Source organism: Moschus berezovskii, chromosome 5 (genome assembly GCF_049115385.1).
Source record: "Moschus berezovskii isolate FMDL1 chromosome 5, NW_MosBer_1.0, whole genome shotgun sequence".
Lineage (NCBI taxonomy): Eukaryota > Metazoa > Chordata > Mammalia > Artiodactyla > Moschidae > Moschus > Moschus berezovskii.
In genome coordinates, this window is record NC_142464.1 from 14,718,536 (window position 1) to 14,743,270 (window position 24,735).

Here is a 24,735-nt window from a genome sequence, read left to right on the forward strand (position 1 = left end):
ATCAAAAGCATCGATTCTTCAGCGATCAGCTTTCTTCACAGTCCAACTCTCACATCCATACATGACCACGGGAAAAACCATTGCCTTGACTAGACGGACCTTGGTTAAATTTCTATTTTTTTTTTAATGTTACAATTTACTTCTTTTGATGCCAGTAAGATTTTATATAGCAGTATTTTGTCAGGAGGACTGTCATATTGAAATATTGTATTTCTAAGACTTTGGCCACCTCATGCGAAGAGTTGACTCACTGGAAAATACCCTGATGCTGGGAGGGATTGGGGGCAGGAGGAGAAGGGGACGACAGAGGATGAGATGGCTGGATGGCATCACCGACTCAATGGACGTGAGTTTGAGTGAACTCTGGGAGTTGGTGATGGACAGGGAGGCCTGGAGTGCTGTGATTCATGGGGTCGCAGAGTCAGACACAAGTGACCAACTGAACTGGACTGGACTGAAGAGAAAAGAACAAAACCAGCTATTGGAATCATATACTACTCTTTCATTTTCTTAGGGTATGAAGATTGTCCATTTCGTTCTCTCACACAGTTAATAACTGTACATTCATGTTCTTTTTATCCTGAATTGTCCAGGAAAGATTTTGAGTTTGTCTTTGCCAGATTCTGAAGGTTTCACATTTTCTGGACTGACACGATTCTAATTTCTCACATTACATTTCTGATACAATGTTTGTAGTGACTTATCAGTGGCCTCAAAAAGACATGTCCAAGTCCTCACCTCTAGTACTTGTGAATGTGACCTTATATGGAAGTAAAATCTTTGCAGGTATAATCAAGTTAAGAATCTCAAATATTATTCACAATAGCCAAAAGTTTGAAGCAACCCAAAAGTCCATCAATGAATGAATGAATAAGAAATTGTGGTACTGACATACAAAGGAATTTATTTCCTTATAAAGAAAGAAAGAAATCCTGTAACATGTTGCAACATGGATGAAATTTGAGGATATTAGGTGAAATAGGTATTCATAAAGAATACTGTATGGTTCCAGTATATGGATCAAACTTAAAGAAGCAGAAAGCATAATGGTGGTTGCCAGGGCCTTGAGGGTGGGGAGAGAACAGAAATATAGGGAGACATTCAACAGATACAGAGTTTCAGTTTTGCAAGATGAAAAGTTCTGGAGTCAATGTAAACGGGTTTCCTTTGTGGCTTAGCTGGTAAAGAATCTGCCTGCAATGCGGGACACCTGCCCTGGGAAGATCCCTGGAGAAAGGAAACACTACCCACTCCAGTAGTCTGGCCTGAGAGAATTCCATGGACTGTATAGCAAAGAGCTGGACATGACTTAGTGACTTTCACTTCACTTCCATGTAAATAGAGTTAACATTAATAAACTGTATAGTTAAAAATGGATGGCTTTGATTTTTTAAATTTTTTAAAAATGTATTTATTTTAATTGGAGGCTAATTACTTTACATTATTGTATTGGTTTTGCCATACATTGACATGAATCTGCCCTGGGTGTACATGTGTTCCCCATCTTGAACCCCCCTTCCACCTCCCTCCCCATCCCATCTCTCTGGTTTATCCCAGTGCACGAGCCAACAAATCACCAGTCCAGGTTCAATGCATGGCTTTGATTTTTTTTAATTTAAAAAAAAAAAAAGATGCAGGGGTCCTCTCAGACCTCTAATATAAACATAGCAGGAAATAAGAGAATTCTGGCTACTTGCTGCTGCTGCTAAGTCACTTCAGTTGTGATTCTCCAGGCAAGAACACTGGAGTGGGTTGCCATTTCTTTCTTCAATGTGTGAAAGGGAAAAGTGAAAGTGAAGTCGCTCAGTTGTGTCCAACCCTTAGTGACCCCACAGACTGCAGCCTACCAGGCTCCTCCATCCATGGGATTCTCCAGGCAAGAGTACTGGAGTGGCTTGCCATTGACAGCATATTAATTAGTTCAGTTTAGTTCAGTTCAGTCACGCAGTCATGTCCTTGCACAGTTCTTTAGATATTCTAAAGACAGAAGGTCATATATGAAAGCAGGGTGAACAAGTTTACCTAAAAACCTTACAATTTTTATATAAGTACCTAATATATCACTAGATGTAGAAGCAGAAACCACTGACTCTGAAGCCAGCCCATAAACTCGACGTCTGATGCAATGTGTTGTGTTAAATGCAGTCACCCACTGCTGCATCCAGCCTTCCTCCAGGTGATGTGCAGCAGCATCACTCCCCTGAGCCACCTCCTTAGAGCCATACCCAAATGACAGGTCTGTAAGTCACAGAGCTTTGCGGCACATCCCAGTTCCTCCTCACTTACGCACGTCCCAGCAGTGCATGCAATATATCTTAGGCAGCTTACCTAATGCATGCCTGTTATTGCCTTTTTTTTCCAGATGGAACACAGAAACATCCCAGGTCCTTTTCTTTAAAAACATCACTCATGATTTTCTATTTGTCTCTTCTCCTCCAACTTTGTAATATGTATCTGTGGTAACAGGAAGGAGCCTCTGATTGTGATTATGTTTTGCCATCCTCTAATGACAGGTTGTGGGACTATTAAGATACTGATTTGAATTCAACACTTCTAAAAAATTTGAAACCAAATGGGCTCCAGAACGCATGTCCCTTGCCAGGCAGTGTAGTTTCCAAGTCAGAATCTCTGAACAGGTATTGCTGTCACCTACTTCAGGACCAACAGACATCTGGAATGTGCCTTTCTTATATTTTGTTGACTCTTGGCAAACGTTTTCTGCCCATATGTACTGCACAACATTGATGTGAGAAACTGCTTCTCCAGATGCTGTAATAAGTAATGTATGGATACTTTTGAAGAATTTTTATAATGGTCAAATTGTGAGAGACTTCACTGTTAACTACATGTCAAAGGTAATACTGTAGGATGTCTCAAATATTATTTTGATGAAAAGCAAATTATAATATAGATAGCAATTTGTCTCTATCAAAGGGTAAGTCTAATTTTGAAATTTACATTGCTACTGAGAATTACATAGACCATATTTTCACAATTTAATTATTGATGAGAAATCGTCTTGTGTTTGCTGGGTTCTACTTGTAGGCCAGAACATAGCACAGTCTTTTTTTTTCTCTCTGTTTTGCCTATTTGGACAAGATTGAACATTTTAGAATATAGGAATCCCAAAAAGGAGAATTGATATCAAATGCTTCAATATGCCTTAAGGGAGCTATTTTAAACAGCTTTGGTTTCCAAAGTCAAGGACATGTTTAATTATTTAACAATATTTTGGAGAATGTGTATCTACTTTCCGGTATTTTCAAAGTTGTCTTTTATCAGAATTCTAACTTTACCAGCAAACTGTAGTATTAGTATGAGCAAAACAATCTAGGGATCAGCAGATTCTCAACACAGAATGCTGTCGGGGTCAACTACACAGTTTGTGGGGCTCAGTGAGAAATTAAACCGTGGAGCACCTTGCTCAAAATGCAGGAAAAATGTGCTGTTTGAGGTACTAACACATAGAGGTTTTCCCACTTTCTCTGAGGTTTCTCTCTGAGTTCTCATGGTGTTTCAATTTGCTATGTGTCAAAGTAAGAAAAATTAATGTTTTTATTTAGTTAAATGTTAGTCTAATGTTACTAACATGAATTTTACCATTCATTTTTATTTTGTACAATGCCAGACTTATTTTTAATTAATTTTTATTGGAATATAGTTGCTATGCAGTGTTGTGTTAGTCTCTCAAAAAACTAAAAGTATAAATATCATTTGATGCAGCAAGCCTGGTGGGCTTCTGTCTATGGGGTCACACAGAGTCGGACACGACTGACGTGACTTGGCAGCAGCAGCAGCAGCAATCCCCCTATGGGGCATATACCCAAAGAAAAACATAATTCAAAAAGATATATGCACCTTAATGTTCATTGCAGGACTATTTACAATCACTAGGACATGGAAGCAAACTAAATGTCCATCAACAGAGGAATAAAGAGGATATGGTACATATAATGCCAGTTTTAAATGCAAATAGAACATTCTCCTCATATGCAGAACTGCCCCCAATGCCTAACTTGTCTGTCCCAGTGTGTGCACACACATGTACACCTACTGAAACCGTGGACATGCTGCACAGAACTGACTCACGTGCTTTCTTGTTGTTTCTGTACACACACACAGTCAGCCACCACTCTCTGCCTTTGGCTTACTGATTCTGATAGGGAAGATCTGAAAGGGAAGGGAGTGATATGTTATGCTGTCTTTCTGTTTCCTTCTATGGAAGAAATATATGAATAAGAAAGAATTCAGAGGGTTCTTCGATTGTCGATGTTTCTTGGAATGTCATTGCCTTCTTTGTGAGTTCTGTTTCAGGTGCAAAGCATGGCTTCTTATTGTTGTTAGTACCCAGGCTTACTCAGTCCTAGAAGTCACACACACCCACTTCCCCTGCACTTGTTTTGAATCTTGCTTAACCCTTTTCCTATGGTACATGGGTCCACAGACGTCCTATGCTCATGAGTACATATGCAAGTCAGATGACAGGGAATGTCTGCCTGTCAGACATTAAGTGTATCTCCTTTGCTCACAGCTTACTTCATTGCACTGTTAGATTCCCTTGTAAAACAGCAGCTCTGAGATAAAGAACATTATTAGTTAACATAGTTACAGAACATTAATCATGGGGGCCCTTCTCGGTGAAGGGCTTTATGCTCTTGCATTTTTACTGGTCACATGCCCATGAATTCAGCCCTAAATGCTGCCTTAATGCAAAAATGATTCAGGAGTAATTTTATTTGAAAAATCATTGCAGTGTATGATTTTAGCAATAAAAATTAATGTTACTCATAATAATTGTTAGTAGCTCATGTATACAAATCAAGGAAGCTTGAACAGAACACTAACAGATAGTTATAAACCAAGTTCAATTGCTACCCCAAGCCTAGAAAGCAGTGGGCACCAGCAATTAATTATTTCAATATTTTAATTATTTAATTGAATAAGTATATATTGGCATGGATAATTTTCACTCCTTCTTAGTTTTAAATGATTGAATACTTTAGAAAATAACTCTCAGTAAATGCAAGATACTAGAGACAGGCATAAAACTCAAACATTAATGTTTACTTTTAAAAAATATAAAGATTGTCATTATATTTCTGATTTAGTAATAGACTTCATTTTAGTTTAATTCATTTTGCCCCTCCCCCACATTTCATGCTAAAAAATAACCAATTTATATTGTCTTTCCTATTCTTATATTTTTTTCTTTCTTCCTGCTTGTCCATTAGCTTTAGGAGAAGGTTACAAATTGGAAAGGACCTCTGGTGCTATTCTTTTTTACAAATCTTTACTGCTATCCATAAAGGTTGTAAGGGGTCTACATCTGCCTCTGAGTATGTGTGAATCTCCACTCTCAGTATATGTAACCACCCCAAATGCCCCGCATTTTGAGATCTCCATGTTTTGAGATCTTCTTACCCAAAGCCCAAAACTTTTTAGATCCATTGCCTATGTAATTTGCCTAAGCCTTTTTCCCCCACTGAGGCATTAAAAAACACTCAAGCTTCCTGCAGACCATAACCAGAACATGAGAAGGAGGATGTCTTGTCCTGAGCTTTCTCTCTAACCCAACCATTCCATCTCTCCTGCAGTCACTACATGTTGGCACTGTGTATTTTTCTCAAGAATCTCTTGTCTCAGAGTTTCAAATGGGAAGCAGATTCTTTCTCATTGGAATTCTCCTGAAGACTATCATATTTTTCCAAAATGTTGGCAGAAAAAAGGGGTGGAAACGTTACTGAAAACTCACTCAAAGGGAAGGATCTTCTCTCTAGTTTTAGCCCAATTAAATTTCTTCCTGAAATTTCACTCCCACAAAGGAGGAAGGACTTTTGTCTCCTTATATGAGAAAAAAAAATTCTTAGTCTGTTGATCATTTGTCCTATTTTATGTCATTTAGGAAACACTTGAAATTCCGAGAAAAAAAAAATCTCATCTGAAGCAGATGATTTTTGCAATGAAACACCATGCAATATTTTGTCTGTAGTCTTTATGCAAGGTCTGTTTTGAAAGGCAAATATAAACAAAATTTTGTTTCCTGATTTTAGGAGAGCTTACAAATTGTCATTGAAAAGTCCTATACTCTTCTTCAAATCCATATGGATATCCACCGGGGATGCAATGAGTCCATGGCTCTGGTTATGCATAGATCTCCACTCCCATTGTATGTGTTAGGCAGTCGTGACTGACATTTTGTGATCCCATGAACTGTAGCCTGCCAGGCTCCTTTGTCCATGAAATTCTCTAGGCAAGAATACTGGAGTGGGTTGCCCTGCCCTCTTCCAGGGCAATCTTCCCAACCCAGATATTGAACCTGGGTCTCCTGCATTACAGGCAGATTCTTTACCCTCTGATCCACCAGGGAGCTCAGGGTATGTAACTACCCCCCAAAAGAGAGGATATATACATATATGTATATATGTATACATATAGCAGATTTACTTTGCTGTACTATAGAAATTAATACAACATTGTAAAGCAACCATACTCCAATTAAAATTAATTAAAAATAAATAAAAATAAGGTTAAAACAAAAGCAGTTCCTCCCTCTTCTGAAAATGAATCTTGACCAGTTATTTTTGAAAGCAGCAGAATCATCCACATAATAAAGTTCTCAAAGTACTGTACCTTCCTTCCCCTAGTGTAAAATCCTCCTCTGGAATTGCCTCCGTATTTGGAATGAAGGCTCATGTTTAACGATGCACTGGGTGATTTTGTTGTCACTCTACTGTAAGAAATGTCTGAAACATTTCTACCAAAGAAAAAGTTTGATAGAGCTATCATTACTATGAGTGCTTTTCTCTTAAAGGAAAGGTGAAAGCAGGATGAAGGTTCACAGTATATAGTTTAAAAACATTTTTAACTATCATGACTAGGATAGTTGAGACTATTAGCATCTGGTGGATAAAGGTCCAGTATGCTAGTCAACTTTCTACATTGCATAGGACACCCTCTCAGAACAAAGAATCACCTGATGTAAAGAAATGTCAATAGTGACAAGATTGAGACACTCTGGCCTGGAAAGCAGATATGGTGCCATTTTTCTAAGTAATTTATGTACTTCAGTGAAATGAGTAAATTAATTATTTTACCAAGCATATGAACTCTTTGAAACCACTACAAGATTAGTGACTTTCTTCAAAGGATTAACACGTTTATGGGAAAGTTCCATTATATCTGGAAGAAGATAGATTAGAGTTTAAGATTATGGAGATGAATCCTAGTTCAAGATTATGGAGCCTCTGATCATTGGTGAGGGGGCTTCCTTGGTGGCTCAGCAGTAAAGAGTCCTTCCAATGCAGGAGACACTGGTTTGATCCCTGTGTTGGGAAGATCCTCTGGAGAAGGAAATGACAACCCACTCCAGTATTCTTGCCTGGGAAATCTCATGGACAGAGGAACTTGGCAGGCTACAGCTCATGGGGTCACAGATTGGGACATATCTTCAGTTCAGTTCAGTTGCTCAGTCGTGTCTGACTCTTTGTGACCCCATGAATCACAGCACGCCAGGCCTCCCTGTCCATCACCAACTCCCGGAGTTCACTCAAACTCATGTCCATCGAGTCGGTGATGCCATCCAGCCATCTCATTCTCGGTCGTCCCCTTCTCCTCCTGCCCCCAATCCCTCCCAGCATCAGAGTCTTTTCCAGTGAGTCAACTTGTCACATGAGGTGGCCAAAGTATTGGAGTTTCAGTTTTAGCATCAGTGCTTCCAATGAACACCCAGGATTGATCTCCTTTAGAATGGAATGGTTGGATCTCCTTGCAGTCCAAGGGACTCTCAAGAGTCTTCTCCAGCACCACAGTTCAAAAGTATCAATTCTTCGGCGATCAGCTTTCTTCACAGTCCAACTCTCACATCCATACATGACCACGGGAAAAACCATAGCCTTGACTAGACGGACCTTTGTTGGCAAAGTAATGTCTCTGCTTTTTAATATACTATCTAGGTTGGTCATAACTTTCCTTCCAAGGAGTAGGCGTCTTTTAATTTCCTGGCTGCAATCAGCATCTGCAGTGATTTTGGAGCCCCCAAAAATAAATCTGACACTGTTTCCACTGTTTCTCCATCTATTTCCCATGAAGTGATGGGACCAGATGCCATGATCTTTGTTTTCTGAATGTCGAGCTTCAAGCCAAACTTTTCATATCTTAGCAACAACAATTAGCTGGTAAGAGGCATATGTGTGTGCGCTCAGTCACTTCAGTTGTGGTACCTGGTACTTGATAAATGGAAAAGCTAACATAAGCTCTGCACTAATTTATTCAAATATTTTTATGTATGTTTTATGTTATTTTCTTAAGCAAAAATCATTAGGAGTAGGAACCCAGGAGTATTCAGTTAAAAATTAATAGTAAATTTAAATCTAAAATACTTTCTTCCCTCTTTTGTTGAAAGAATTCTCTTCCAGATTAATATAAGTCTAAAGTAGATATAAATCTCCCAGGAAAAAGTTTTCAACATTGAGCCTTCTGTAGACTCTTGGATTTACCCTGTGATAGAGTCATATTTTACAAGTTTCATAATTTTAGTTTCTTTTTTATAAAAGAGACTTTTCTCTGTTAGAAATCTCCTTTTTGAACCCAGAGGAAAGTCACAGTGCTAATATATCTTTTATAACCCTAAAGTGTCTTTTAAAAGATATTTTTCACAAAAGGTAGAGGATTTATAAACACCTGGGAGTTGACTGTAATAACAGTCAGATGAATAGGGGAACAAGCTGGAATTTAGGAGGTAAACAACATGCTTTATTAATAGCATGGGAACACTAGTCTAAGATTCAATGACTGAGAGCACTCAATTTCCCTTAAGCTTTCTGTAGTCTGGTTGTATATTATTTCAGAATGTCAGTTTCGTCTACTGAAATAAAAGGGCCCTTTCTCTATGTAATCTTCCTTAAGTAGAAAAATTTGAAGAGTCAGATGATTTAGTTAAAAGTGAAGAATATGTGAAATTTAAAAAAATATATATATATGGGGTATTTAAAGTAATATGTTTTTTGAAGAGATGATATTCATTATTGATGAACTCCTAATATTTACATTCCATTCAGTTAGAAAGACTTCAAAACTGTTAATATTTATAGTAAGACTTTTTCATAAAGCTCTCTAAAGTTTTAAAGAAACACTTCATTCTTCCTCAGATTGAATGGTTATAACTTTTTCAAAGAATCGTCCTGGGAATTGTAGTGTGTCTCTTACTGACAGTAATTCACAGTAGTTTCATTGTTTGTCTCGTCCCTGTTCAATGATGTATTGTCAGCAGTCAGAAGTCAGAAAGAATAAAAGACCCATATAAATAATGCTTCCCTGTGAACAGTTGAGCTCAGTCATTTGTATGGATATGGTGAAGACTTGAATATTACCAGGAATTAGGTAAAGACAGTTTAAACCTTTATATTCAGTTACTGCAGAGTCAAAAACAATTGGGGTTGAAGTTACAGATGTATTTTTAGTCACTAATTGTTTTCATATGTGAGTGTATGCAACATGGGAATGGTTTTAAACCATTTCAGTTTTTTTGTCTCTTTTGCTGATATTTTTTATTTAGCTTTCACTCAATTATTTTTGTTCTACTTGTTTTCAAGCATTTTAAATTTTGTCCTGCCTCTCAGGGAATTGTCTGAGAGTAAAAAGCTACCAATGGTTGTTTTGAAATTATTCAAGTATTTTCTTTTATAAAAGTGGAGATTAAGACATTTGAAAATCATTTGAATTAATTTTTACATTTTCTCAAGTATTTTTATTTTAAAACTTTGTATTTGAGGAACGATGGCTATATTGCCTCTCTAAATATGTTTTTATGATTTTCCTTACGTCTCTAATTTATAAATTTCTGCCACTCATTTTGTAGTTGATTAATACAATTTCTGCTTTCACGACTAAAGCTTTTGAAGGTATCATATGCCATCTCAGTCACACTGAGTGACATGTTTAGACACAGAAAATGAAACTATGATGCTAAGAATCTAGTGTAAGTTTTCAAAGCTATCTCGGAGTTTCTGAAAATTTTGTCCCAGATTTAAATTAAAAGGTGAAAATGCTCAAAGGTGCAGTAAAATGACAAAACTCCTCCGTGTGCACAATGTTTCTAATCATTGAAAGTAGCTAGAAATCATTGTTGATCAACTTGACTTTTTTGAGTTACATGTCATAATTATCCTTTTTTGAGTCAACAGGCTCTTTTTCAACTACTTCATTTTGAATTAAACACAATAGGCTATGTTTCTCAGTGCTAACCCTGCCTGAAAATTATGTTTGGCTCATTAAAAATAAATTCTCATGAGGAAATTAGATTTTTTTCTCTTTATTCATTGAGGAATTGTGTGGAAATATCTTAGAATTCTCAACTATACTTCAGAAATGAAAGATGTCTAAGAATATATTATTGAATAAAAGTAGCACTTTTCCAGGAACATATGGTTAGTATTACACTGCTTTCATACAAGAAAAACATGATTAAAAATGTCTATGTGCAATTGATTATCATTTCTCTCAGGATAGTAAATAGTAGTGATAGGAGTGTTCTACCAGTCCTTGGGTCATCTTTCAGCCCCATCAAACTGACACATATAATTAACCACCATGTAGCCCTATATTGCAGGCTACTCAATGCAGTTTTGGGGAAAAATGATCTGCCTCACGATTGAACATTAAGACCATGATTTTAGTATACTTTGCCAATAAAAGTCCATATAGTCAAGGCTATGGTTTTTCCAGTAGTCATGTACGATGTGAGAGCTGGACCATAAAGAAGGCAGTGAAAGTCACTCAGTTGTGTCAGACTCTTTGCGACCCCATGGACTATATATAGTCCATGGAATTCTCCAGGCCAGAATACTGGAGTGGGTAGCAGTTCCCTTCTTCAGGGGATCTTCTCAACCCAGGGATCAGACCCAGGTCTCCCGCATGGTAGGCAGATACTTATTAACTGAGTCACCAAGGAAGCCCAAAATTACTGGAGTGGGTAGCCTATTTCCTTTCCAGGCGATCTTCTTGACCCAGGAATCAAACTGGGGTCTCCTACATTGCAGATGGATTCTTTACCAGCTGAGCTACCAGGGAAGCTGGTAAAGAAGGCAGAGTGCAGAAGAATTGATGCTTTCAAATTCTGTTGCTGGAGAAGAATCTTTGTAGTCACGTGGACAGCAAGAAGATCAATCAGTCTTAAAGGAAATAAACCCTGAATGCTCATTGGAAGGACTGATGCTGAAGCTGAAGCTCCAATACTTTGACTACCTGATAGGAATAGGAGACTCACAGGAAAAGCCCTTGATGTTGAGACAAATTTAAGGCAGAGGAGAAGAGGGGGACAGAGAATGAGAGGTGACATGGCATCACCAATTCAATGGACATGAACTTGAGCAAACTCCAGGAGATGGTGAGGGACAGGGAAGCATAGCGTGCTACAGTCCATGGGATCACAAAGAGCTGACCACAACTGAGCCACCGAACAACAAAGCAAAGGACTAAATATATGTTTAGTGGGGAAGAGAGGAGCCTGGTGGGCTACAGTCCGTGGGGTCACAAAGAGTCAGACAGGACTTAGTGACTAAACAATAACAACAATTTAGTATAGTAGGTAAAGTCTTGAAAGTGCAGATGAATAAGTGAAATAATGTACAGTATTCTTAGAGAGGGAGATTTGACAGCATAGGAAATAAAATGACCTTTAACTATTTTTGTACATGTTCCCTTTCAGAATTTGAATAATTGGAAAGGAGGGAAAAAGAGATCTTGAAATTAATAGGGTAATCAGTATATTAGACTGTCTAAGAATATTGTCAATAGAAGACCTATGATATGAACTTACCTTACCAAATTTCACAGCATGTGATACAGAATTTGTAATGTAATCAACATGATTTAAGTATAGGCAAGTAAATGAATGAAGCAGAATAAGACATCCAGAAAGAGATTTCAGCGTACATGGAAAATTAATATTCAGTATAGCTGTTATCTCCATCAGTGAGAAAGAATGGGTTATTAATATATGTTGTTGGAAAAACTGTCAATCCATAAATAATTATATGAAACTAGACCTTATCTCAAGTCTTACACAGAAAATAAATTTGTAAATGATTAAATAATATTAAAAAACCCTGAAATAACTTTCAAATAGTTTTGAAATTTAGCTCTTATCGAATGAGAAAACTCTTTATTTACAAGGACCACTATTTTGGTGTCTGACTATAAATTCTCACAGTGGAAAGAACCCAGTGTATGATCACATTCGTTTCTTCTTGTCTAGGAGGGAAGTGGGGCACCCTTAGAGACGGCAGGACTGGAGACCGGAATGTGAAGGTAACTGACCTGGAGCAGAGTGGAGTAAGGACCTAGTGCTCCACGCATAAGCATGGTTTGTGTATTGAGACCGGCAGATGACAGAAGCTACAGAAATACCTGCACGGTTGTCCTACTTCCCTGCTGACTGCAAGATAGTACAGAAGAGGAGAGCAGAAAGAGCAGAGGGAATGTCTTCTCAGGAAGCCAGGGCAACAGCATTCTTCAGATTCTCTTGCTCAGTGGAGGCCGAAAGACTCCAAAATGTTTCATGTGCTGCACGTGAACCTGCTGGTGTCCTGGCTTTTTGAGCAGACACTTCCTTCTGCTATTTCTGCTGGTATTTCTGTAGCCTTTTGCTGCACAGCTGGTGGTCACTGGCAATGTGTATAAAGTGAATGGCCTCCCTTCTTGAAGAAAAATAATTATTTCTGTGTTTTTGTATACATCAGGAACTGAGGAGGGTGCTAGAGTACCCCATGGGGACAGACTGCGTAGGAAGTTTGAACATTACATTGACTGAATAAAATGCCCCCAAATAACTCAGAGTGAGAAAAGAAAGGGGGAGAAATAATGACATGTTTAATCTCCTAGTTATTTTTTCCCTTCCATCAGTGGAAATTAGAGTTTGTGAACAAGCTAATATAGAAAAAATGTTCCTTTAGAGATATTTTTGCATGCATGGCTTCTACTATATAAATATTAGTATCATTAGAACTTCCTGGAGAATTGTTATTGCTTTTATTTCCCATTATAATTTGTATAGAAACTCCGAACAAAAGCTATTGGACATCAAAGAGGTAAACTCATCTTAGAAAAACTAGTCCCAGTCCCTATGTATAAAATTTTACAATTGAAAATACTTGTTTGTTAATTTCTGCTTGACATTAACTGTATCATATGTTTTGCCATCACTTAAAATAAGAAATCTATAAAAAGGAAGAAAAATAAATATTATATATTTATAAAGAAAGAAAAATTTTAGTTTTCAGTGAAATTTGAAAAATAATCAGAAATCATGGCAAAAACGTCCTCTGTCATATTTCTATGACATTCTGTACTTCTGACCTTTCCTTAATCTTTTTATCACTGATGACTTTCTTCAGTGTTTGTTGGGAATGGGGGCTGAGGTTTTCTTCATGTCATTCTTTGTTGCTTTTATAGTTTTTCAATTTGTGATTGATCTCTCACGTTATCATTCCTGAGGCCCCTCTACATTGAGAAATATAGATGATCAGTAGGTTAGGAAAAGGCAGATCTTGGAGGGAACATTTTATTTTATTTTATTTTTTAAGATAGCAGAGTCTTGAAAATGTTTGCTTCTTCATAAAGGCAATTCAGTTCAGTCACTCAGTCGTGTCCACCTCTTTGTGACCCCATGGACCGCAGCATGCCAGGCCTCCCTGTCCATCACCAACTCCCAGAGTTTACCCAAACTCATGTCCATTGAGTCGGTGACGCCATCTAACCATCTCATCCTCTGACGTCCCCTTCTGCTTCTGCCTTCAATCTTTCCCAGCATCAGGGTCTTTTCTAATGAGTCAGCTCTTCGCATCAGGTGGCCAAAGTATTGGAGTTTCAGCTTCAACATCAGTCCTTCCAATGAACACCCAGGACTGATCTTCTTTAGGATGGACTGGTTGGATCTTCTCGCAGTCCAAGGGATTCTCAAGAGTCTTCTCCAACACCACAGGAGCTGTGCCTAAATAGTTAAAGAATCATGCAAGAAGGAGCAAAACTGAAAAGAACGGCAACAAAACCCCCACATCATTAAGGAAGAAATGAAAACACAATTTGGGCTCCAAATTCCAGGTGAGAGGAAAAACCTGGAGAAGAAAATGCTCACATTTTTCTTTAACCTGAGGAAAGATATAAATTGAAATGTTACTAGATAGCATGCTCATGGGCATTTATGTTCCTCACTCATATATAACAAATACCAAGTGGGCTTCCCAGTAGTTCAGTGGTAAAGAATCCACCTGCTAATGCAGGAAATATGGGTTTGATCTCTGGGTCTGGAAGATATCCTGAAGAAGGTAACGGCAATCCACTCTAGTATTCTTGCCTGGGAAATCCCATGGACAGAGGAGCTTGGTGGGCTACAGTATATGGAGTCACAAAAGAGCTGGACACAATTTAGCAACTAAACAGCAACAAGTGGAAACATAAAAAATGATTTGATATTCTGGATTTTAGTTCAAATCTAGGCCCTTTCATATGCAATACTACAGAATTAGTGAAAGTGAAAATGTTAGTCACTCGGTTGAGTCTGACTCTTTGTGACCCCATGGATGGTAGCCTGTCAGGCTCCTGTGTCCATGGAATTCTCCAGGCAAGAATACTGGAGTAGGTTGACATTCTCCTCTCCAGATCTTCCTGACCCAAGGATCGAGCCCAGATCTCCTGCATTGAAGGCAGATTCTTTACTGTCTAAGCCACCAGAGAAGTCCAAAGAATTAGTAAATTTCATATAGTTAAGTGAGAAAATATACTGTTCCAGAAGAGACCAAAAGCAGATGAATAGGAGCTCCTAAAAGTTTTAATGGCTAGGTTCCTGAGTATTGTGAACTTAATTTTGACATTAAGTTACTCAAGGATCTGAATTTTCAGTACCTGTTCTAACACAAGATCCAGTTCTATTCATCCAAATCATGATTTTCAGAAAAGACTGCATACTTGCCAAAGTCTTATTTATATTTTTGTTTATTGTTCATACAGATTCTGAGTGTAAGAATAATTATATGATTTTAGGGAAGATAAATTTGAGGACCAGAGAGATTAAATAAGCTACTGAAAGTCACACATACAGTATTTGATGGAAAAGAAAAAGATTCAATGCCTATTACTTTTCCTAAATCACAATGTACTTTGGGATAAAAGCTTTACTCTTCAAGCAACTAGTATAATATTTATAATTCACAAAAATTCATTGATTGATTATATAAATGATTTATTGATATGTTAGATTTCCTTTGATATCCATACTTTCTATATAATATATTTACTATTTTCTTAACAATATTTGAATAAGAACAACAAAAATAATAGCCTAATGTTAGGGTATGCTTCAGTTCCGTTCAGTTCAGTTCAGTTCAGTGGCTGTCATGTCCAACTCTTTGCGACCCCATGAATCACAGCACGCCAGGCCTCCCTGTCCATCAACAACTCCAGGAGTTCACTCAAACTCACCTCCATCGAGTTAGCTTCCCCAAATAGAGAAGTTAATTTGCATTTAAGACACTTGGAAATATTGTTTCCAATTTTTGTCATATTTTTTCTTTGACCTGTTTTCCTAATCAGCTTCTCTAGTCCTTCTACTTTATGTTTGGCTTATAGAGAGGTAAGTAGGGAAAATCACTTTTTGTAAAATAACTGAGGCCTTAATGCCCATTTCATTCTTCAATCCATGGAACAACAAGTCCAGTTTTGGAAAACCACCTCAGATCCAGGAGTGGGTCCTCACTAGTTAAGCCCAGTCACAATATCCATCCTTCTTGTCTGTGTTTGGTTCCGTGGTAAGAAAATGGTTAACTCAGCAGGACTGGCTTGCTGCGACCTGCATATTCCAGAGAAGGGCATTTGGTCAGCTCTCTGGAAGATAACCCTTGAGTCCTTGGAATATTCTGCCTAAGAGGTTTACCTGAGGCCTTGTTGTATGAGTGAATATGTATATCACAACAATATGATGTATCATGGATGCAGGTGATGATGTGTGAGTAGCTGAGGTCAGTCATATGGGGTACTGCCCCTGTGATGCTGTGGCTTGTATGAGCTTCCCAAGTTGGCAGCGTTTTGTTTTTTTTTTTTTTTTGTGTGTGTGTGTGTGTGTGCACTTGCTGGGAGAGTTAAGCCCACCCCAAGGTGACTTAGATGCGAGCTATTTCCAGAATTGCTGGAAACATGGGCTGTTTTTTCCTGGACTCTGCCACATGAACTCTTTCTTTTTGCTGATTTTAACTTGTACCCTTTCACTGTAATAAATCATTTAAGAGCTACTGATTTTTGTGAGTCCTTCTAGAGAATCATCAAAACTAAGGGACTTAGTTTTGTGTCTTGTGTCTTGCAGACTCCTGACACATTCAGAAATCCAACTCATGCTGTTCATTGAAGTGTTTACTCCTTAGAATTAAATAAGCATGTAGCCTTAGTGGGCTTCCCAGGTGGTGGTAGCAGTAAAGACCTCAGCTACCGATGCAGGAGACTTAAGAGATACCATCCCTGTGTGGGGAAGAGTCCCTGGAGGAGGGCGTGGCAACCCACTCCAGTATTGTTGCCTGAAGAGTCCCGTGAACAGAGGAGCCTGGTGGACTATGGCCATGGGGTCACAGAGAGTTGGACATAACTGAGCGACTAACACACACAGTCTTTTTCAGCCCAATCAGAATACAAAATTTAAATATCAGACTACTGCTAGATTTTGTGTTATTTCCACATTAAGCCAGTGAGTTTTAGTTTTGTTGCTTGTTTTTTCTGTCTTAGCCCCAGAAAACATTCTAAGTGAAACACACAGGATATATTATTCAAGAAGCAGTTCCTTTTGGGTTCAATGTTATTTCAAATGGAGAACTTATATGACCTATAGTATTACCAGAGTTTAAGAGGCTATAAGGCTATTTTTAAGGTAACATGCAGGTAATTGGATTGCCTCTTTAAATATAGATCAAATATAGGTCAACATTTTGTAAATATTATAGAGTATCAAACATGTTTGTGAGTGTGTGTATGCCTCTATGTGTGTATAATTTGTATATAATTAACAAATACATGTATTTTCCCCAAATGAGAAATTGTGGCACTGGTAAGTTATCTTCTAAATAAACATCTGCAGAAGTTGCTTCAGCTATAACACTTTTCAAATTAAAAAAATATTGCTTGCTAATGATGTTAACCCTGTAATTTGCATTCCTATTGTCAATAACAGTAACAACAGCGAACACGTTATTTCTGCAAAATATCCTTTGTGGCATTCAGATTTTAAAAGCAAACTGAGCAGAAATAATTAAACAGGGTAAACTTAAAAAAGAATGTGAGAAGGAAAGTTTTATATGAATACAATGTATTTTGTGTTTTATGTAAAATGTATATTTTATTATTAGCAAAAGTTTAGTTTCCTTTGGACAGGGGAAAATAGAATGACACAAGTGTCCATTTCACTGTGCCAAAAGAGGAGAGACACATATGTTTATTGAAGGAGTCTTTAAACTACTTTTTTCTTTGATCTTTAATATTGAATTTTTAAAGACAACCCAAAAAGTTGTGTAGCAACTAGCTGGTGATACTTTGCATATTATATCATAAAAAACATAATGTATTGTGACACTTGTAAAGTATTATATCAGATAGTAAGTTAAAATGAATAGATTTTAGAGGCTATTTTCTTACATTTTCTTGATGTGAACAATTTAAAGTTAATTGAGTTTGGCATTTAGATAATCGAGCTAAAAGACCACATTTCTTCCCCTCCATTATTATAAGTTTTACTTTATCCCAGCCCTTCCTCTTCCTCCTCCTCATCTTTTCCTCATTTTCTTGAATTTGCATTTAAAAACACTACATGCTCTAAGAACATATTTATATACCTAAAGCAAAATCTTAGTTATAAGATTTTTTATCTTACTTTTTCTAAGAGTTCCCAAATGCTCTTTAATATCAACTTCAGAAGAACTTTCTTTAGACTCAATAGTTTCTTGATGTCATTAAGCTTGAAGAAAATATTTAATTTTGCCTGTTGGAATAAATTCTATTAAAATATACTCTTTTTTAAGATTGGAAAGCTTGGTCCTATTTGGAGAAAGTTTGGTTAAAAAGTTAACCAAACTTTCTTTTGGTTAAGAAAGTTTGGTCCTATTTGGAGAAAGGCATTATCTATACATGAGAAAAATACAGAATAATTATAAAGCAAACGAAAACATAAAGAATAGTTCCAGAGGAAATTAATTAGACACTAAACTTATTAGTCGGTTGGGTTCATATCTGTTTATTAAAATCTACAAAACAAAGACTAAAATGATATACATGCAATTTTTCAGTTCAGTTCAGTTCAGTCGCTTAGTCGTATCCGACTCTTTGCGACCCCATGAACCCAGCACACCAGGCCTCCCTGTCCATCACCAACTCCTGGAGTTCACTCAAATTCATGTCCATTATTCTGATATATGAATATAATGAGAACTATTGTTGTTGTCCAGTTGTTAAGTCATGTCTGACTGTTTTCCACAACATGAACTGCAGCATGCCAAGCTACCCTGTCCTTCACTATCTCCCTGACTTTGCTCAAACTCCTGTCCATTGGATCAGTGATGGCATCAAACCATCTCATCCTCTGTCGGTCCCTTATATTCTTGCCCTCAGTCTTTTCCAGCATCAGGATGTCAGCTCTTTGCATCAGGTGGCCAGAGTATTGGCGCTTCAGCACCAGCCCTTCCAATGAATATTCAGGATTGATCTCCTTTAGGACTGACTGGTTTGATCTGCTTGCAGTCCAAGGAACTCTCAAAAGTCTTCTCCAGCATCATAATTTGAAAGAATCACTTCTTTGGCACTCAGCCTTCTTTATGGTCCACTCTCACATCTGTACACGACTACTGGAAAAAACATAGCTTTGACTATACATATTTTTGTTGGCAAAGTGATACCTCTGCTTTTTAATATGCGGTCTAGGTTTGTTGGAGAAGGCAATGGCACCCCACTCCAGTACTCTTGCCTGGAAAATCCCATGGAAGGAGGAGCCTGGTAGGCTGCAGTCCACAAGGTCGCTAAGAGTCGGACACGACTGAGCGACTTCACTTTCACTGTTCACTTTCATGCATTGGAGAAGGAAATGGCAACCCACTCCAGTGTTCTTGCCTGGAGAATCCCAGGGACGGGGGAGGCCGTCTATGGGGTCACACAGAGTCGGACACGACTGGAGTGACGCAGCAGCAGCAGCAGCAGCTAGGTTTGTCAGTCTTCCCTGAGGTGCAGCTGAAAAGAATTGCCTGCAATGTGGGAGACTTGGGTTTGATCCCAGGGTTGGGAAGATCCCCTGGAGAAGGGAAAGGCCACCCACTCCAGTATTCCGGCCTGGAAAATTCCATGGGCTTTCTTGTCCATGGGGGTCACCAAGAGTTGGACAGGATGGAGTGTCTTTCACTTCACTAGGTTTGTCAATGAGAACTATACTAATTCTTAAATTTAAGATGGTGGTGATAAAGACTCTCTCCTTTGCTAAATTTTAGTCATGTTCCTCAAAGCATTCGTTTTTGACTAGGCTTCACTCTTAGCCCCTGTCCTGTCCTTGAGCTGACTGTTCAGTCTTAACAAAGAATCCTGCTATCTCCCCACACACACAACTTTGATATCTGATCACTCATGATATCAAGTTCCATCCACCACTTTTGATATATAAATACTTTGTTTGCCTTTGAAAGAATGTATTAAGCCACCTTAACAAGAATGCCCTACGTTTTTAGTGATTTTCCATCCACTGAACTTCTTACTCTGTTCATTGAATACAAATTCCCACGTATATTTTCTGTATTCAGATTCGACGACAGTTTTCCCTATTGCAAAAATCATGGCTGCTATTGTAGTTGCCTGAAATAAAGGCTGTCTTATCTTCCTTAATGAGTTTCAGGATTATTTTGATCTATAACAGTAGCTAGTGTTGAGGGATTCAGTGAATGAATAACAAGTAAGGAGAAGTCCTGAATTTTATGCCAAATTATTAGCTGGAGCTTAGAATTCACACTCTAACACTTAGTTTAGTATCTTCAATAAAGTTCATTCAATTTGTTTGTTTGTTTTGTGCAAAATGGAAAACAAAATGCTAATAAATAGAGGAAAACAATAGAATGGGAAAGACTAGAGATCTCTTCAAGAAAATTAGACATACCAAGGGAACATTTCATGCAAAGATGGGTACAGTAAAGGACAAAAATGGTATCAACCTAACAGAAGCAGAAGATATTAAGAAAAGGTGGCAAGAATACACAGAAGAACTATACAAAAAGATTTCCATGACCCAGACAACCATGATGGTGTGATCACTCACCTAAAGCCAGACATCCTGAAATGCAAGTCAAGTGGGCCTTAGGTAGCCCTAAGGTGATGGATTTCCAGTTGAGCTATTTCAAATCCTAAAAAAGGATGCTGTGAAAGTGGTGCACTCAACATGCCAGCAAATTTTGAAAACTAAGCAGTGGCCACAGGACTGGAAAAGGTCAGTTTTCATTCCAATCCCAAAGAAAGGCAATGCCAAAGAATGATCAAACTACTGCACAGTTGCTTTCATCTCACACACTAGTAAAGTCATGCTCAAAATTCTGCAAGCCAGGCTTCAACAGTATGTGAACCATGAACTTCCAGATGTTCAAGCTGGATTTCAAAAAGGCAGAGGAACCAGAGATCAAATTGCCAACATCTTTTGGATCATTGAAAAAGCAAGAGAGTTACAGATAAGCATCTGCTTTGTTGACTATGCCAAAGCCTTTGACTGTGTGGATCACAACAAACTGTGGAAAATTCTTAAAGAATCTGGTACACCTGGCCACCTGACCTGCCTCCTGAGAAAGCTGTATGCAGGTTAAGAAGCAACAGTTAGAACTGGACATGGAACAGACTGGTTCCAAATCAGGAAAGGAGTACGTTAAGGCTGAATATTATCATCCTGTTTATTTAACTTATATGCAGAGTACATCATGAGAAACATTGGGCTGGATGAAGCACAAGCTGGAATCAGGACTGCCAAGAAGTGTCAATTACCTCAGATATGCAGATGACACAACACTTATGGCAGAAAACAAAGAAGAACTAAAGAGCCTCTTGATGAAAGTGAAACAGGAGAGTGAAAAAGTTGGCTTAAAACTCAACATTCAGAAAACTAAGATCATGGCATCTGGTCCTGTCACTTCATGGCAAATAGATAGGGTAATAGTGAAAACAGTAACATATTTTATTTTGGGGGGCTCCAAAATCACTGCAGATGGTGACTGCAGCCATGAAATTAAAAGACACTTGCTCCTTGGAAGAAAAATTATGACCAACCTAGACAACATATTAAAAAGCAGAGACATTACTTTGCCAACAAAGGTCTGTCTAGTCAAAGCTATGGCTTTTCCGGTAGTCATATATGGATGAGAGAGTTGGAGTATAAAGAAAGCTTAGTGTCCAAGAGTTGATGCTTTTGAACTGTGGTGTTGGAGGAGACTTTTGAGATTCCCTTGAACTTCAAGGAGGTCCAACCAGTGCATCCTAAAGGAAATTAGTGCTGAATACTCATTGGAAGGACTGATGTTGAAGCTGAAACTCCAATACTTTGGCCACCTGATGCGAAGAACTGACTCATTTGAAAAGACCCAGATGCTGGGAAAGATTGAATGTGGGAAGAGAATGGGATGACAGAGGATGAGGTGGTTTGATGGCATCACCAACTTGATGGATATGAGTTTGAGTAAACTCCAGGATTTGGTGAAGGACAGGGAAGCCTGCCATGCTGCAGTCCATGAGGTCACAAAGATTCCGACATGAGTGAGTGACTGAACTGAACATTTCTGTTTGTTTTTTTTTTTCTGGCAAAATGGAAAATACAATGTCACATCCCATTCTATCTATAAAATGTTGTTGCTCCATCACAAAGTTGTGGCTGACTCTTTGTAACCTCATGGACTGTAGGATCCCAGGTTCCACTGTTCTCCATATCGCTCTAAGTTTCTTCAGATTCACGTCTATTGAATTGCTGATGCTATCTTTCTATCTCATTCTCTGCTGCCCCTTTCTCCTTTTGCCTCAATCTTTCCCAGCATCAGGGGCTTTTCCAGTGAGTCGGCTCTTCACGTCAGGTGGCCAAAGTATTGGAACTTCAGCTTCAGCAACAATCCTTCCAATGAATATTCAGGGTTGATTTCATTTAGGAATATCTGGTTTGATCTCCTTGCAGCCCAAGGGCCTTTAAAGAGTCGTCTCTAGCACCACAATTCAAGTGCATGAATTATTTGATGCTCAACCTTCTTTATGGTCCAATACTCACATGCCTATTATGAAAATGATAGCTTTGACTATATGGACTTTCGTCAACAAAGTGATGTCTCTGATTTTTAATACACTGTCTAGGTTTGTCATAGCTTTTTTCCAAGGAGCAAGCTTATTTTAATTTCACTGCAGTCACTGTCTGCAGTGATTTTGGAGCCCAAGAAAGTAAAGTCTGTCACGGATTCCATATTTTTCCCTTCAATTTGTCATGGAGTAATGAAACTGGATGCTCTGATCTTAGCTGTTCCCAAGTTGAGCTTCAAGCCAGCTCTTTCACTCTCCTCTTTTACCCTCATCAAGAGATTCGTTAATTCCTCTTCACTTTCAGCAGTTAGAGTGATATCATCTGCATATCTGAGGTTGTTGATATTTCTCCTAGCCATCTTAATTCCAGGTTGTGATTCATCCATCCTGGCATTTTGCATAATGTACTCTGCATGTGTGCCTACTAAGTTGCTTCAATTGTGTCCTACTCTCTGTGACCCTATGGACTGTAGCCCCCCAGGGATTTTTCAGGCAAGAATACTGGAGTGGGTTACCTTGCCTCTTCCCAAACCAGGGATCAAAACTACGTCTCTTATGTCTTCTGCTTTGGCAGGCAGGTTCTTTACCCCTAGTGCCACCTGGGAAGCCAATGATGTACCCAGCATAAAAGTTAAATAATAAGGGTGACAGTATACAGCCTCGTCTTACTCCTTTCCCAGTTTTTTGAATCAGTCAATTGTTAGATATCCAGTTCTAACGTTTGCTTCTTGACCTGCAAGAAGTTTCTCAGGAGGCAAGTAAGGTGGCCTGGTATTCCCAACTCTTTAATAACTTTCCACAGTTTGTTGTGATCCACACAGTCAAAGGGATAAAGCAGAAGTAGATTTTTTCAGGTATTCCCTTGTTTCTTTATGATCTAATGAATATTGACAATTTGATCTCTGGTTTCTCTGCCTCTTCAAAACCCACCTTGTACATCTGGAAGTTCTCAGTTCATGTACTGCCTGAAGGATTTTGAGCATAACCTTGCTAGCAAGTGAAATGAATGGAATTGTATGGTAGTTTGAACATTCTTTGACATCGCCCTTCTTTGGGATTGGAAAGAAAACTGAACTTTTCCAGTCCTATGACCACTGCTGAGTTTTCCATCTTTGCTGGCATATTGAGTACAGCATTTTCACAGTATTGTCTTCTGCATTTTAGATAGCTCAACTGGAATTCCATCACCTCTACTAGCTTTGTCTGTAGTAATGCTTCCTAAGGCCCACCTGGCTTCATACTCCAGGATGTCCAGCTCTAGGTGAATGACTACACCATTTGATTATGTGGGTCATGAAGACACTTTTTGTATAGTTCTGTGTATTCTTGCCACTTCTACTTAATCCCGCCACTTATATTAGGATATTATCATTTCTGTCCTTTATAATGCCTATCCTTAAGTGAAATAGTCCCTTGATAACTCTAATTTTCTTGAAGAGATTTCTAGTCTTTCCCATTCTATTGTTGTCCTCTATTTCTTTGCACTGTTCATTGAAGAAGGGCTTCTTATTTCTCCTTGCTGTTCTCTGAACTCTGCATTCAGTTTGGTATGGCTTTCCCTTTCTCCCTTGCCTCCCACTTCTCTTCTATGCTCAACTATTTGAAAAGGCTCCTCAGGCAACCTCTTTGCCTTCTTGCATTTCTTTTTCTTTGGGATGGTTTTGATCATCACCTCCTGTACAATGTTATAAACCTCTGTCCTTAGTTATTAAAACACTCTATCAGATCTAATCACTTGAGTCTATCTGTCCTTCTACTAACCCTGGGGTTCTTCATTTCCTCCTTTTCTAGTATCTTTAGATGTAGAGTTAGGTTATTTAGTTGACTTTTTTCTTGTTTCTTGAGGTGTGCCTGTATTGCTATGAACTTCCCCCTTAGCACTGCTTTTACAGTGTCCCAGAGGTTTTGGGCTGTTGTGTTTTCATTTTCATTCATTTCTATGCATATTTTGATTTCTTTTTTGATTTCTTCTATGCTTTGTTCGTTATTCAGCAGCGTGTTGTTCAGCCTCCATATGTTGGCATTTTTAATAGTTTTTCTCCTGTAATTGAGATCTAATCTTACTGCATTGTGGTCAGAAAAGATGCTTGAAATGATTTCAATTTTTTTGAATTTACCAAGGCTAGATTTATGGCCCAGGATGTGATCTATACTGGAAAAGGTTCCATGTGTGCTTGAGAAAAAGGTGAAATTCTTTGTTTTGGGGTGAAATGTCCTATAGAGATCTATTAGGTCTAACTGGTCTATTGTATCATTTAACATTTGTGTTTCCTTGTTAATTTTCTATTTCGTTGATCTATACATAGTTGTGAGTGGGATATTAACATCTCCCACTATTCTTGCATTGTTGTTAATTTCCCCTTTCATACTTGTTAGTAATTGCCTTACATATTGTGGTGCTCCTATGTTGGGTGTATA